At 48.0% G+C, this 17,254-nt stretch overlaps 1 protein-coding gene across 4 annotated transcripts in view; it reads left to right on the top strand.

Moving 5' to 3' along the window:
• The window catches only part of LOC119966455 (amyloid beta (A4) precursor protein-binding, family B, member 1 interacting protein), a 192,281-nt gene that overhangs the window by 56,057 nt on the left and 118,970 nt on the right, over positions 1–17,254 (top strand). Inside the window, exon 1 of one of the 4 annotated variants that reach the window (XM_038798160.1) lies at positions 14,596–14,731. The exons of the other annotated variants lie outside the window; for them this stretch is intronic. The gene's annotated coding sequence lies outside the window, so the exon portion shown is untranslated. Of the gene's footprint in view, positions 1–14,595; positions 14,732–17,254 lie in introns of those variants that run through there. 4 annotated transcript variants of the gene reach the window in all.

Here is a 17,254-nt window from a genome sequence, read left to right on the forward strand (position 1 = left end):
CATTCATTCACTTATCCACTCATCCACTCGCTAATATTCATCTACACCCACTCACTAATATGATCCACTCACCCATACACTGATATGATCCACTCACCCACCCACTTACTGAAGTACAGCACAGGAACAGGCCCTTCTGACAGGAACAGGCCCTTCTGCCCTCCAAGCCTGCGCCGTCCATGCTGCCCATCTAAACTAAAATCTTCTACACCTCCTGGGTCCGTATCGCTCTATTCCCATCCTATTCATGTATTTGTCAAGATGCCCCTTAAACGTCACTATTATCCCTGCTTCCACCACCTCCTCCCGCAGCGAGTTCCAGGCACCCACTACCCTCTGTGTAAAAAACCTGCCTCATATATCTCCTCTAAACCTTGCCCCGCGCACCTTAAACCTATGCCCTCTGGTAATTGACCCCTCTACCCTGGGAAAATGTCTCTGACTACCACTCTGTCTATCCCTCATAATTTTTTAGATCTCTATCAGGTCGCCCCTCAACTCCTTCGTTCCAATGGGAACAGTACAAAGATGTGCAGGTTAGGTGGATTGGCCATGATAAATTGCCCTTAGTGTCCAAAATTGCCCTTAGTGTTGGGTGGGGTTACTGGATTATGGGGATAGGGTGGAAGTGTTGACCTTGGGTAGGGTGCTCTTTCCAAGAGCTGGTGCAGATTCGATGGGCCGAATGGCCTCCTTCTGCACTGTAAATTCTATGGTAAATCAAGTTTATTCAACCTCTCCTCATAGCTAATGCCCTCCACAGCAGGCAACATCCTGGTAAATCTCTTCTGCACCCTCTCCAAAGCCTCCACATCCCTCTGGTAGTGTGGCGACCAGAAAATTGAACACTATACTCCAAGTGTGGCCTAAGGTTCTATACAGCTGCAACATGACTTGCCAATTCTTCTACTCAACGCCCTGGCCAATGAGGGCAACAATGCCATATGCCATCTTGATCACCTCCTGGTTGGTTTAGCACAGGGCTAAATAGCTGGCTTTTAAAGCAGACCAAGGTAGGCCAGGTGTTCCCGTACCAGCCTCCCCAAACAGGCACCGGAATGTGGCGACTAGCGGCTTTTCACAGTAACTTCATTTGAAGCCTACTTGTGACAATAAGCGATTTTCATTTCATTTAATTTCTCCACCTGTGTTGCCCCTTTTAGTGGCCTGTGGACCTGTACACCTAGATCTCTCTGACTGTCAATACTCTTGAGGGTTCTACCATTCACTGTATATTCCCTACGTGTATTAGACCTTCCAAATGCATTACCTCACATTTTTCTGGATTAAACTCCATCTGCCATCTCTCTGCCCAAGTCTCCAAATGACCTAAATCCTGCTGTATCCTCTGACAGTCCTCATCGCTATCCGCCATTCCACCAACCTTTGTGTTGTCTGAAAACTTACTAATTAGACCAGTTACATTTTCCTCCAAATCATTTATATATACTATGAACAGCAAAGGTCCCAGCACTGATCCCTGTGGAACACCACTAGTCATAGCTCTCCAATCAGAAAAGCACCCATCCATTGCTTCTCTCTGCCTTCTATGACCTAGCCAGTTCTGTATTCATCTTGCCAGCTCACCTCTGATCCCACGTGACTTCACCTTTAGTACCAGTCTGCAATGAGGACCTTGTCAACGGCCTTAATGAAGTCCATATAGACAACATCCACTGCCCTACAATCATCTTTGTGACCTCCTCGAAAAACTCTATCGAGTTAGTGAGACATGACCTCCCCTTCACAAAACCGTGCTGCCTCTCACTAATACGTCCACTTGCTTTCAAATGGGGGTAGATCCTGTCTCGAAGAATTCTCTCTAGTAATTTCCCTACCACTGAATAAGGCTCACCGGCCTGTAGTTCCCTGGATTATCCTTGCTACCTTTCTTAAACAAAGGAACAACATTGGCTTTTCTCAAGTCCTCCGGGACATCACCTGAAGACAGTGAGTTTCCAAAGGTTTCTGTCAAGGCCTCAGCAGTTTCCTCTTGTGCCTCCTTCAGTATTCTGGGGTAGATCCCATCAGGCCCTGGGAACTTATCCACCTTAATATTTTTCAAGACGCCCAACACCTCGTCTTTTTGGATCTCAATGTGACCCAGGCTATCTACACACCCTTCGCCAGACTCAACAGCCACCAATTCCTTCTCTTTGGTGAATACTGATGCAAAGTATTCATTTAGTACCTTGCCCATTTCATCTGGCTCCACACATAGATTCCCTCCCGTGTCCTTCAGTGGGCCAACCCTTTCCCTGGCTACCTTCCTGCTTTTTATATGTGTAAAAAGCCTTAGAAGTTTCCTTAACCCGATTTGCCAATGACTTTTCGTGACCCCTTTTAACCCTCCTGACTCCTTGCTTAAGTTCCTTCCTACTTTCTTCATATTCCACACAGGCTTTGTCTGTTCCCAGCCTTCTAGTCCTGACAAATGCCTCCTTTTTCTTTTTGATGAGACCTACACTATCTCTCGTTATCCAAGGTTCCTGAAATTTGACATATTTATCCTTCTTCCTCACAGGAACATGCTGGTCCTGAATACCTTTCAACTGACATTTGAAAGCCTCCCACATGTCAGATGTTGATTTACCCTCAAACATCCTCCCCCAATCTAGGTTCTTCAGTTCCCGCCTAATATTGTTATAATTAGCCTTCCCCCAATTTAGCACATTCACCCTAAGACCACTCTTATCCTTGTCCACCAGCACTTTAAAACATACTGAATTGTGGTCACTGTTCCCGAAATGCTCCTCTACTGAAGCTTCTACCAACTGGCCGGGCTCATTCCCCAATACCAGGTCCAGTACAACCACTTCCCTAGTTGGACTATCTACATATTGTTTTAAGAAGCCCTCCTGGATGCTCCTTACAAACTCTGCCCCATCCAAGCCCCTAGCACTAAGTGAGCCCCAATCAATATCAGGGAAGTTAAAGTCTCCCATCACAACAAACCTGTTGGTTTTACTCCTTTCCAAAATCTGCCTACCTATCTGCTCCTCTATCTCTCGCTGGCTGTTGGGAGACCTGTCGTAAATCCCCACTCACCAAAATTAATCCACTGACCCACTCACCAACATTGATCCACTCAGTAACATTGATCCACTCACCCACTCACTAACATTGATCCACTCACCCACTCACTAATATTGATCCACTCACCCACTCACTAACATTGATCCATTGACCCACTCACTAACATTGATCCACTGACCCACTCACTAACATTGATCCATTGACCCACTCACTGACATTGACCCACTGACCCACTCACTAACATTGATCCACTCACCCACTCACTAACATTGATCCACTGAGCCACTCACTAACATTGACCCACTGACCCACTCACTAACATTGATCCATTGACCCACTCACTAACATTGACCCACTCACCCACTCACTAACATTGATCCATTGACCCACTCACTAATATTGATCCACTCACCCACTCACTAACATTGATCCATTGACCCACTCACTAACATTGATCCACTCACCCACTCACTAACATTGATCCACTGACCCACTCACTAACATTGATCCACTCACCCACTCACTAACATTGATCCACTGACCCACTCACTAACATTGATCCATTGACCCACTCACTAACATTGCCCACTCACCCACTCACTAACATTGATCCATTGACCCACTCACTAACATTGATCCACTGACCCACTCACTAACATTGATCCATTGACCCACTCACTAACATTGATCCACTGAGCCACTCACTAACATTGACCCACTGACCCACTCACTGACATTGATCCACTGACCCACTCACTAACATTGATCCACTGACCCACTCACTAACATTGACCCACTGACCCACTCACTAACATTGACCCACTGACCCACTCACTAACATTGATCCACTGACCCACTCACTAACATTGACCCACTGACCCACTCACTGACATTGACCCACTGACCCACTCACTAACATTGATCCACTGACCCACTCACTAACATTGATCCACTGACCCACTCACTAACATTGACCCACTGACCCACTCACTAACATTGATCCACTCACCCACTCACTAACATTGACCTACTGAGCCACTCTGTAACATTGATCCACTGACCCACTCACTAACGTTGACCCACTGACGCACTCACTAACATTGATCCACTCACCCACTCACTAATATTGATCCACTCACCCACTCACTAACATTGATCCATTGACCCACTCACTAACATTGATCCACTCACCCACTCACTAACATTGATCCACTGACCCACTCACTAACATTGATCCACTGACCCACTCACTAACATTGATCCACTGACCCACTCACTGACATTGATCCACTGACCCACTCACTAACATTGACCCACTGACCCACTCACTAACATTGACCCACTGACGCACTCACTAACATTGACCCACTGACCCACTCACTAACATTGATCCACTGACCCACTCACTGACATTGATCCACTGACCCACTCACTGACATTGACCCACTGACCCACTAACTAACATTGATCCACTCACCCACTCACTAACATTGATCCACTGACCCACTCACTAACATTGATCCATTGACCCACTCACTAACATTGACCCACTCACCCACTCATTAACATTGATCCATTGACCCACTCACTAACATTGATCCACTGACCCACTCACTAACATTGATCCATTGACCCACTCACTAACATTGATCCACTGAGCCACTCACTAACATTGACCCACTGAGCCACTCACTGACATTGATCCACTGACCCACTCACTAACATTGATCTACTGACCCACTCACTAACATTGACCCACTGACCCACTCACTAACATTGATCCACTGACCACTCACTGACATTGATCCACTGACCCACTCACTAACATTGATCCACTGACCCACTCACTGACATTGATCCACTGACCCACTCACTGACATTGATCCACTCAGTAACATTGATCCACTGACCCACTCATTAACATTGATCCACTCACCCACTCACTAACATTGATCCACTGACCCACTCACTAACATTGATCCACTGACCCACTCACTGACATTGATCCACTGACCCACTCACTAACATTGATCCACTCACCCACTCACTAACATTGATCCACTGACCCACTCACTGACATTGATCCACTGACCCACTCACTAACATTGATCCACTGACCCACTCACTAACATTGAACCACTGAGCCACTCACTAACATTGACCCACTGACCCACTCACTAACATTGATCCACTGACCCACTCACTAACGTTGACCCACTGACCCACTCACTAACATTGACCCACTGACCCACTCACTAACATTGATCCACTGACCCACTCACTAACATTGATCCACTGACCCACTCACTAACATTGATCCACTGAGCCACTCACTAACATTGACCCACTTACCCACTCACTAACATTGATCCACTGACCCACTCACTAACATTGATCCACTGACCCACTCACTGACATTGATCCACTGACCCACTCACTAACATTGACCCACTGAGCCACTCACTGACATTGATCCACTGACCCACTCACTAACATTGATCCACTGACCCACTCACTGACATTGATCCACTGACCCACTCACTAACATTGACCCACTGACCCACTCACTAACATTGACCCACTGACCCACTCACTAACATTGACCCACTGACCCACTCACTAACATTGATCCATTGACCCACTCACTGACATTGATCCACTGACCCACTCACTGACATTGATCCATTGACCCACTCACTGACATTGATCCACTGACCCACTCACTAACATTGATCCACTCACCCACTCACTAACATTGATCCACTGACCCACTCACTAACATTGATCCATTGACCCACTCACTAACATTGATCCACTGACCCACTCACTAACATTGACCCACTGACCCACTCACTAACATTGATCCACTGACCTACTCACTAACATTCACCCACTGACCCACTCACTAACATTGATCCACTGACCCACTCACTAACATTGATCCATTGACCCACTCACTGACATTGATCCACTGAGCCACTCACTAACATTGACCCACTGACCCACTCACTAACATTGACCCACTGACCCACTCACTAACATTGATCCACTGACCTACTCACTAACATTCACCCACTGACCCACTCACTAACATTGATCCACTGACCCACTCACTAACATTGATCCATTGACCCACTCACTGACATTGACCCACTGAGCCACTCACTAACATTGACCCACTGAGCCACTCACTGACATTGATCTACTGAGCCACTCACTAACATTGACCCACTGACCCACTCACTGACATTGATCCACTGACCCACTCACTAACATTGATCCACTGACCCACTCACTGACATTGATCCACTGACCCACTCACTGACATTGATCCACTCAGTAACATTGATCCACTGACCCACTCACTAACATTGATCCACTCACCCACTCACTAACATTGATCCACTGACCCACTCACTAACATTGATCCACTGACCCACTCACTGACATTGATCCACTGACCCACTCACTAACATTGATCCACTCACCCACTCACTAACATTGACCCACTGACCCACTCACTAACATTGATCCACTGACCCACTCACTAACATTGATCCACTGAGCCACTCACTAACATTGACCCACTGACCCACTCACTGACATTGATCCACTGTCCCACTCACTAACGTTGACCCACTGACCCACTCACTGACATTGACCCACTGACCCACTCACTAACATTGATCCACTGACCCACTCACTAACATTGACCCACTGACCCACTCACTAACATTGATCCACTGAGCCACTCACTGACATTGATCCACTGACCCACTCTGACATTGATCCTCTGACCCACTCACTAACATTGACCCACTGACCCACTCACTGACATTGATCCACTGACCCACTCACTGACATTGACCCACTGACCCACTCACTGACATTGATCCATTGATCCACTGACTAACATTGATCCACTGACCCACTCACTAATATTGACCCACTCACCCACTCACTAACATTGATCCACTGAGCCACTCACTGACATTGATCTATTGACCCACTCACTAACATTGATCCACTGACCCACTCACTGACATTGATCCATTGATCCACTGACTAACATTGACCCACTCACCCACTCACTAACATTGATCCACTGAGCCACTCACTAACATTGATCCATTGACCCACTCACTAACATTGATCCACTGACCCACTCACTAATATTGACCCACTCACCCACTCACTAACATTGATCCACTGAGCCACTCACTGACATTGATCCACTGACCCACTCACTAACATTGATCCACTGACCCACTCACTAACATTGACCCACTGACCCACTCACTAACATTGATCCACTCACCCACTCACTAACATTGACCCACTGACCCACTCACTGACATTGATCCACTGACCCACTCACTAACATTGATCCACTGACCCACTCACTAACATTGATCCACTGACCCACTCACTGACATTGATCCACTGACCCACTCACTGACATTGATCCACTGACCCACTCACTGACATTGATCCACTGACCCACTGACTAACATTGATCCATTGATCCACTGACTAACATTGACCCACTGACCCACTCACTGACATTGATCCACTGAGCCACTCACTGACATTGATCCACTGAGCCACTCACTGACAATGATCCACTGACCCACTCACTAACATTGACCCACTGACCCACTCACTAACATTGACCCACTCACCCACTCACTGACATTGATCCACTGACCCACTCACTAACATTGACCCACTGACCCACTCACTAACATTGATCCACTGACCCACTCACTAACATTGATCCACTGACCCACTCACTAACATTGATCCACTGACCCACTCACTAACATTGACCCACTGACCCACTCACTAACATTGATCCACTGAGCCACTCACTGACATTGATCCACTGACCCACTCACTAACATTGACCCGCTGACCCACTCACTAACATTGATCCACTGACCCACTCACTAACATTGATCCATTGACCCACTCACTAACATTGATCCACTGACCCACTCACTAACATTGATCCACTGACCCACTCACTAACATTGACCCACTGACCCACTCACTAACATTGACCCACTGAGCCACTCACTGACATTGACCCACTGACGCACTCACTAACATTGACCCACTGACCCACTCACTGACATTGATCCACTGACCCACTCACTGACATTGATCCACTGACCCACTCACTAACATTGATCCACTCACCCACTCACTAACATTGATCCACTGACCCACTTACTAACATTGACCCACTCACCCACTCACTAACATTGATCCACTGACCCACTCACTAACATTGATCCACTGACCCACTCACGAACATTGACCCACTGACCCACTCACTAACATTGACCCACTGACCCACTCACTAACATTGACCCACTGACCCACTCACTAACATTGACCCACTCACCCACTCCCTAACATTGATCCATTGACCCACTCACTAACATTGACCCACTCACCCACTCACTGACATTGACCCACTGAGCCACTCACTGACATTGATCCACTGAGCCACTCACTGACATTGATCCACTGAGCAACTCACTGACATTGATCCACTGACCCACTCACTAACATTGACCCACTGACCCACTCACTAACATTGACCCACTCACCCACTCACTGACATTGATCCACTGACCCACTCACTAACATTGACCCACTGACCCACTCACTAACATTGACCCACTCACCCACTCACTGACATTGATCCACTGATCCACTCACTAACATTGATCCACTCACCTACTCACTAACATTGATGCACTGACCCACTCACTAACATTGACCCACTGACCCACTCACTAACATTGACCCACTGACCCACTCACTGACATTGATCCACTGACCCACTCACTAACATTGATCCACTGACCCACTCACTAACATTGACCCACTGACCCACTCACTAACATTGACCCACTGACCCACTCACTAATATTGATCCACTCACCCACTCCCTAACATTGATCCACTGAGCCACTCACTAACATTGACCCACTCACCCACTCACTAACATTGATCCACTGACCCACTCACTAACATTGACCCACTCACCCACTCACTAACATTGATCCACTGACCCACTCACTAACATTGACCCACTGACCCACTCACTAACATTGATCCACTGACCCACTCACTAACATTGATCCACTGACCCACTCACTAACATTGATCCACTGACCCACTCACTAACATTGATCCATTGACCCACTCACTAACATTGATCCACTGACCCACTCCCTAACATTGATCCACTGACCCACTCCCTAACATTGACCCATTGACCCACTCACTAACATTGATCCACTGACCCACTCCCTAACATTGACCCGCTGACCCACTCACTAACATTGATCCATTGACCCACTCACTGACATTGATCCACTGACCCACTCACTAACATTGATCCACTGACCCACTCACTAACATTGATCCATTGACCCACTCACTGACATTGATCCACTCACCCACTCACTGACATTGATCAACTGACCCTTTCATTAATATTGATCCACTCACCCGCTCCCTAACATTGACACTGCACATTTAAACTTGCCTCACAGCAGCTGATGCTGTAAAAAGGTGTGGTTTGTCTTCCCCATTTACTCCACTGTGATGAAGCTCCTCTTTACTGAAGAGGCCCAGCTTGGAAGGCTCGGCCTGAAATGCAGAGCACCATTAGGGCATTGAGAAGTTCAAATGGGGCCGCAATTCGATGATGATTGCCACTTTGCGGAAGATCTAGAGACATGTCTGTTGAGTTGGCTTTATAGGTCAGCATTCTGTTTACTTGACTGACTGCTAATTGCAGAGGCTGTACTTGACTCTTCCCTAGCCAGGTTACTCCTCAGATGTGATACCAAAATTTTTAATACCTCCTTTTATGGGTGGCATACTACATACATGCCTCCTCTTGCGATTGCTTCTTGAAACTGGTTTTCATTTGGCTGTTCCATCTCAATTTGCATCCTTGAGTATTCTCAATTCGCTTATTCAAATTCAGATGTGAATTGCTTCATCTGGATTCCCTCATACACCAGATCAGAGAGCAATTAAGAAATAACTGCAGTTCAACCATGATATTATTAAATTGCAGAACAAGCGTGAGATATTATACTGCCTACTCCTGCTCCTATGGGGGGATTTTCTGCTCCTATTTTCATCAGGTGGGATCAGCAACAGGAGCGGGAAACTTCGCAGGGTGCCCGTGTTTCACGCTGACATAGAAATGTGGCATAATTGTCCTCGACCCCGCCAGTGGAATTCCCAACATTCAACATTGGCAACTGCCTATATGCCTGAATGATCCTCCAGGAGGAAAGTCCATTCACATCGACATGAATTATCTCTGGTCACCCAAGGTCACCCAGAGGAGCTGAGGTGTGGACATTGTTCAGGGGGGAGAAGGTAAAGCCCGGGCACTACCCACGCACTGCTCGGGAACTACCCTGGCACGACATGAGCACTGCAGAGGCACTGCCCCTGAGCACTGCCACCTGGCACTGCTCCATGGTACTTCGTGCATTTCCCAGGCAGTGCCTTGAGACAGTGCCAGGAGTCAATGCTGTGGGAGTTCCCATGTTATGCCAGGGGCCAATACCTGACAGTGCCAGGAGGAGTGAGGGTTCAGCGACAGGCGAGCCAGCATATCTTGCTACTGGCAACCACGGCAATCTGCCAGCTTGCCCCTGCCTCCAGCCTAGTTCTAGGGAATGGCCTATCGGTGTGGTGATGCCTACCTGTCTGTCAGCAGCAGGTAGCCAATCAAAGTGCCCTCTATTCACACACTGTCTCGATTTTCCAATTTCAGTTTATCCTCAAAGAGCCTCCAGAGTAAGGACAGGAAATGATGTTCAACAGTGATATCAGACATTGTTGTTCTTCTCTCATTGAGATCAACTCTGGGATGTTTCTAGGACAAACAATTGAGGTTTCCTAATAATTTAACTGATATAAATACAATTGTTTGTTGTCCGGGTGAGGAATATCTGAAACAGGAAGGTGTGTCTGCGGGGGGCCATCCTGGAAGGGGGAGGGGGGGATCCGACCCCATGGAGGGCCCCCACGGTGGCCTGGCCCACAATTGGGGCCTACATATGGGCGGGTGGGCCATATCCGTGGTGGGCCTATGTTCCTCAGCGCCAGGCCCCTGTACGGCTCCGCCATATTGCCCGGGGGTCGCCGCGGAGACGGGAACACATGCACATGCGCAGAATCAAGCCAGCCGGAATCACGCTGACCATAGTACGTGTGCGCGAGCTTGCGCTGGCCGTTCCGCGCTGGCTAGACCTGCGGGGACTACTCCATCTACGACCTCGCCCCCGAGGAAGTGGAGAATTCCTGATTATCGGGGACCGTTGATGCCGGATTGGTTGCCACCGCTTTTCACGCCGCATCAGAACTTGGCTGCAGGATTGGAGAATCCCGGCCCTTGTGTGCGACGCAAAATGTTTCAGCAAATGTCTCTCTTTTCAGCAATATTCAAACATTGTAACTGTCAACATGTGCAAACTTTGTTAAGATAACATGCTGCACTGATAACACAGTCATGGTGACTCATTATACATCTTCAGACTGTCAGTATCCAATTCTTATCAAAGGCCCAAGGGCACTTGAATACTTCTTTGTTTGGTTGGGACAACCAACTTTGATATGTAATGACATGCCATCTTGACTGAATGTTCGACTCACATACTGTTTGTCTGGACTGATATGTGCTAACCCTCTTTCATTGAATTAGTTGTACAGCAACTATGCTGACAGATACCTACAGGCATTGAATCCAATGGAAGTACCAGTCACCTCCTGCTGGTCATTTTCAGCATTAACCTTGCCAAACACTGCAGTTTGCTACTTCTGCAAACCTGGGCTGGGATTCTCCGAGCCTCGCTGGGGGGGGGGTTTGCGAAACCCACCACGCCACTCCGACGCCAGGCCACCGATTCTCTGGTTGCCTGAGAATCGCTGCCAATCACGCTGGCGCAGTCGACGCCGAGTGCCCGCCGAGTCTCGCCGGCATGGTTTGCATACGGTCCTACCCGGCGGGACCTCGGCATTCTGGCTGTGGAGGCCGTCCTGGTGGGGGGGCAGCAGGGGGAGCCGACTCCGGGGGGGTGGGGACCTCCATGGTGGCCAGGCCTGCCATCGGTGGCTACCGATCGGTGGGCGTGCACATTCCAGGGGGTGTTCTATGTTCCTCTGCACCAGGCCCCTGTAGGCATCCGCCATGTTGCCTGGGGGCCGGTGCGGAGATGGCCATGGCACACATACGCGGACCTGTGCCGGCCGTGGCATGCATGCGCGGCCCAGCGTCAGCTATGGCGCTCATGAGCAATGCACCGCATTAAAGCACCAGTCTAGCCACCAAGGAAGGCCCGTTGACGCCGGCATCACTCCCGCCGGTTTTGATGCTGCCGTCAACACTTGGCCAGGATTTCGGAGAATACCGGCCAAAGTTTTAGAGGTGAAGCAAAACTGCATTAGTGATGGAAAGAATATGTGATTTGAAGCTCAACTTAGGGTCCAGCAGACACTAAAATTACTGGCTATATTATTGATCCTGAATGAAAGGCCTGAGAGAAAGAGAGAGCCTGTGTCATAAATACTATACACCATGGATGAATTGGTCTCCCTTGTTCTATTCCAGGAAGCCAAATAGTGAAGTTTAGAACACAATCTTTCCACACTTTTACAAACATTTATTTACAAAGCTACACTTTACAAACACGTGCTTCCAAACCCAACCACCACAGTTTCAGTCTGCTTCTTTATATATATATATATATATATATATATATATATATGAGCACAAGTAATTCTTAATTTAATGCCCACCACCTGAATACAATTAAAAACGAAATTGCTGTACATTTAACTAGTCTTCAGCTGGAGAAAGTTTCAAGTAATTCAAGATTCAATGTCACACAGGCATTCAGAAAACAGATTGTGATTTTTGGGTCAGCTGAAGTGATGGAAAGGTAGAGCTGGTATGGTCAGCATACACATGGAAGTTGATTCCATTGCCTGAGAAGAGCAGCAGATAGATGAGGAACGTGATTGGAACAAGGGTAGAACTTTGGCAGAATTCTCTGGTGAGTTTACAGGAGAGGGACGAGACAAGGTTCACAGGCTATGTCCAGATAAATAGGATTAGGACCACCAGAGGGAAATGAGGTAAGATATCGGACCGTAGTTAAAGAGGATTGATGGATTGAAATGATAGTTGGATTGTGTGGATTCAATTTGTCACTAAGGATGTCTGCAAATAAGGAGGAAGACTTAACAGAAGCAGCTGCAGAAATCGTCTCAATATTAGAGACAAAAAAAATCCTTGAGTTCTTTATTTTAAATTGGACATGAGTATGGAGAAGTGAAAAGGAAGCTTAAGGATGTGTTGGCCATGGAGAAGTTAACTCTAGGATTGTCCTTATCCTCCAGGATCATTTTGAAATAGTAAGCAATTGACAGAAGAAAGTGAGGGACAGTGAAGGTTGATGTGGCCGAGTCAAATTTGATTAATATAATTGAATCAGTTCACAACCATTAGATGTTTATTTCATACATTGCAGTATAGATTTTAATTCATTCTTTGGGCCAGGGAAGAGGACAAATGATTAGTTTGCATACTGAGGACTAAAGATTTTAGATCTCAGGCTTCATTTATACATGTACGGTCGGACTTCTGCCTGAATCCATCGGGAATCACTGCTGAACCCATGAGCAGAATGAGATTGTGTAAGGCAAGAAGGCCAAACGGCAGGAAGCTTCCTTGAAGGACCCATGGGAATGAGTTCTGTTCCGAGGGAAATTTATTGGAACCCACGCTGTCGGCAGGGAGGGGAGGCAGGGTTAGGTAGCACTGGGGCTAGGCTGTAAAAAATGCATAGCCCTAGGATTCCCCCATGGCCCACAGAGCCCAGCTGGTCCCCTTTGCCCAAGAACGACCACATCTAATTCTGTTCCTGTGCCTTATGGCATGATAGATTGGCCCTTATTATGACATCAGAATTTGACCTGCATTTTGAAGAGGACCTCATCTGCTTTGCGGGTGAGGATGTGTGCCTGATGTTTGCAATTTAAAATTCAAGTGGATCAGATTAGGGCAGCAAAAGAATTGGGTGAGTAAGATGGACGCCTGTGATGCATTCAAAGAGGACCTGAATAATTATTTCATAATATGCTTGTGGAACTCTTGATTGCTTAATCTGTGCAAACCAAATTCAAACATTGTGCACCCACTTTATGCGACATAAGTGGTTTTCCTATTTCCTATTTTTAATACTGTATTTAAATGTCACAGTTAATACAACAAGGCTAAAATGTTATACAGTAACATGTAAAAATGAGGAACAGAGTCCAAACAGAACTAAACTGAATCGAAACGTCCAGCAATTGAATTGAATATCCTCTGCATCTAAGGTATGCGTGCTATTTGCCCATTGGCCTACTGCAGTGCTTTAGATAATGCTGCCTGAATTCTGACAGTGTTCTTTCTTCGTGCCCTAGCTTGTTCGCAATATGCAATAGCTACAATAAAAAAATGTAAGTTGCTCGACAAGGTTGCGCAGTGTGTCGAAGGGCAGATCCAATTGCTGCTATCTCAAACCACCCTTGTGGCTTTATCAGTTAGACCATTGTCTCATCTGTTGACCCCCAACTGCATGCTGTTATTGATTTGCATTTGAAGGTGAGATATACTATTCTTCTAATGTTGCTTTCTGCTTTTATTTGCTTAATGAAATACATAGACCTCTGGCTGTGCTCAGGCTTCTTGATAAAGAGGGTTGAACTGTTTGCTTTTTGAGCTTCCTCTTGGTGCCAAATGCCAAGAATATTCTTGTAAACCTATCGAGGAAGCAGCAGAGTTAAATCGCTTAGACTTTTCTTTTGTCTGTCTCTCCTGTACACTGCCAATATCTATCAGAACCACGTAAAGTTAACAACTGGAGAATGGGATTGTTGAAAGCTTCGGTGCGGCCCAGAATATATGTTTCAAAGCACTTGAATGAACATGTTTTGTCAGTTTTCTGCATTTGTGCAGATCATTCCTAAATAGTCTGAAATGTTACCTATTCAGCTTAAGTGACTGATAGAATCACGGTCTGGATCCTCCAAAAATGGGGCCATGTCCCCACGCCGGCATAAAAACGATGGCGTTCTACTCTCCAGTTTCCTGGAAAATATAAAAGGCGATTCACTTACCTTCAGGGGGCTAGCAGGGACCCAGGGTAATTCACGAAGCTTTGGCTGCGGAAACGGGCCTTGCACTTCCGGTTTTGAGTCCGCGCATGCGCACAGCAGCGGCCTCCAGCACCACGGCGGCCTCGGACTGCGGGCTGACATGGACAATGTGGGCCCCCCCCCCCCAATCGGCCATGCGCCGCTGCATCAGACCGGCCCAGTTGCTGCCCCGGCCACCAATAAGGCCCCCCCCCCCCCACCCAGTGCTCGATCCCTCCGCCCCCCCCACCAGGGGTCAGCAGCTGCCACGCGAGGTTCCCAATGGGCCATACGTGGTCAGAACCACGCCGTCGGGAACTCGGCCTGCTGGGAGCCGAGTATCGCTGGGCAGGCATCTGGCAATGGCTCCCCAGCCGTGCATCGTAAATCGCGGACGGGCGATTCTCCGGGACCTGGAGAATCGCCGGAGCAGCACCAGGCCCAGTTCACTTGGGAACTTCGATTCTCCGCCCCCGCGCAAATGCGATTTCGGAGCGGGGCTGCGGAGAAACCAGCCCCGCATTTTTCATTACAGTTCTCGAGGCCTTTGATAGTCAGTGATCAAATGTATCATTTTTCATAAAAACAAAATACTGCGGATGCTGGAAATCATGAATGAAAACAGAAAATTGCTGGATAGAATCAGCAGGTCCGGCAGCAGCTGTGGAGAGAGAAACAGAGTTAATGCCCGGGATTCTCCGACCTCCCAGCTGCGTGTTTCTCCATGGTGGGAGGTGGCACGCCGTTCACGGACAAAAGAATTCTCCGCTCCCGCACCTGTCAATGGAAATTCCCATTGAAGCCAGCCCACGGCCCCGGGAACCCCGCGGATAGGGGTGCGCTGCCAGCGGGACCAGAGAATCCCGCTGCCAGCGAGGCAAGTTTATTTGTACTAATCAGGTTCTGTATTTCATGGATATTATTAATGATATCACATTGGTGGCATTCAGACGATCAGCAGGTTTTAAGAGAACAAAAGCCAAGTAAATGTTGGGAACGCTCAGCAGATCAATCACCCAACCTCCGCCCCACTACAGGAGGTAGCGAAGTTCAAAAAGGTCTGGGGCAGGATTCTCTGTTAGCCGACGCAAAATCAAGAAAGGCGATTGGACGGAGAATGGGCTCCGATGCCGAAATCGTGGCAGGCGCGGATTTGACAGAAAATCGCAATGGTCCAGCCCCTCGACAGCGGCGTCAATGCGTTCCAGAACGCACATACAGTAGACACGTTTGCATATCATTAGCGGGCCCGACCCGGTATTCTCCAGGGCCTCCGCGATTCTCCGCCTCTGATGGGCCGAGTTCCCGACGGCGTGATTCACTTGTGCTTTTAAAAATCATGAAACCAGCATTGTGGCTGCTGAGGGAGAGAGAGGGGGTACGGAAGGTGTCCAACATCACCATAGTTTGCTAACAGTTGTACCGCTGGCCGGGGAGCTTCTGCCAGGACTGGGGGGAGTAGTGGCGGGTGGCCAGGAGGTGGGCTGTGGGGTCGGGGTGGACGGGCATGGAACGCCATTGCCGCAGCCAGCAAGGCAGCCACGCAGTTGCGCACACCGCTGACAGCCCACTTTGAATCTAGTGCCAAGGGTCAAACAGGTGTTCTCCCAGGGCACCCCCCTGGGTGCCCTCTGGCCCCAACCGACCCATCAGCTGTAACGGCGCGATACCGCACAACCAGTGCCATCTTTTTGTTTGCTGGGATAAGTGTGTGGAGAGTGTAATGTGTTTGTGTGGCTGCAGCTTTTCAGCCTCCCACGTGTCGACCATGAACCCGGCGAATCACGCACATTTTTTCATTGAAACCAATTGTATAATAATAATAATAATAAAAATAATCCCTTATTGTCATAAGTAGGCTTCAATGAAGTTACTGTGAAAAGCCACATTCCGGCGGCTGTTCGGGGAGGCTGGTACGGGAATTGAACCCGCGCTGCTGCCTTGTTCTGCATTACAAGCCAGCTTTTTAGCCCACTGTGCTAGCCCCTCA

This window comes from Scyliorhinus canicula, chromosome 5 (genome assembly GCF_902713615.1).
Source record: "Scyliorhinus canicula chromosome 5, sScyCan1.1, whole genome shotgun sequence".
In the NCBI taxonomy this organism is placed as follows: domain Eukaryota; kingdom Metazoa; phylum Chordata; class Chondrichthyes; order Carcharhiniformes; family Scyliorhinidae; genus Scyliorhinus; species Scyliorhinus canicula.